Source organism: Pocillopora damicornis, chromosome 9 (assembly GCF_964200805.1).
Source record: "Pocillopora damicornis chromosome 9, jaPocDami1.2, whole genome shotgun sequence".
In the NCBI taxonomy this organism is placed as follows: Eukaryota; Metazoa; Cnidaria; class Anthozoa; order Scleractinia; family Pocilloporidae; genus Pocillopora; species Pocillopora damicornis.
The window spans coordinates 10,515,310-10,515,605 of NC_142678.1; positions in this window are offsets into that span (position 1 = coordinate 10,515,310).

Below are 296 nucleotides of genomic sequence, written 5' to 3' on the forward strand. Positions count from 1 at the left end.
ACTGGGTAGGAATTGTCCTAGCTGGATACATAATGACTGGGAACCAAATGACTGTGGCTACCAAAGACCATGAAACAACTGGTAAGCAGGAAGGAGCTAGCCCTCGTAGCTGGCTATTTTTAGGAATTTTCAGCTGCTGAAGGAAGGAGAGAATTTTCTTCACTAAAAGCTCTGCTTCCTGTCTTTTGTCTTGCTTTTCATGTGGTGCCCAAAAGGACACTAGAAACACAGGCCAAGTAGATGGAAAGACAACAAGGGAGTTAGAGAGGTTATAGCTGACTTCAAATATGCAATGA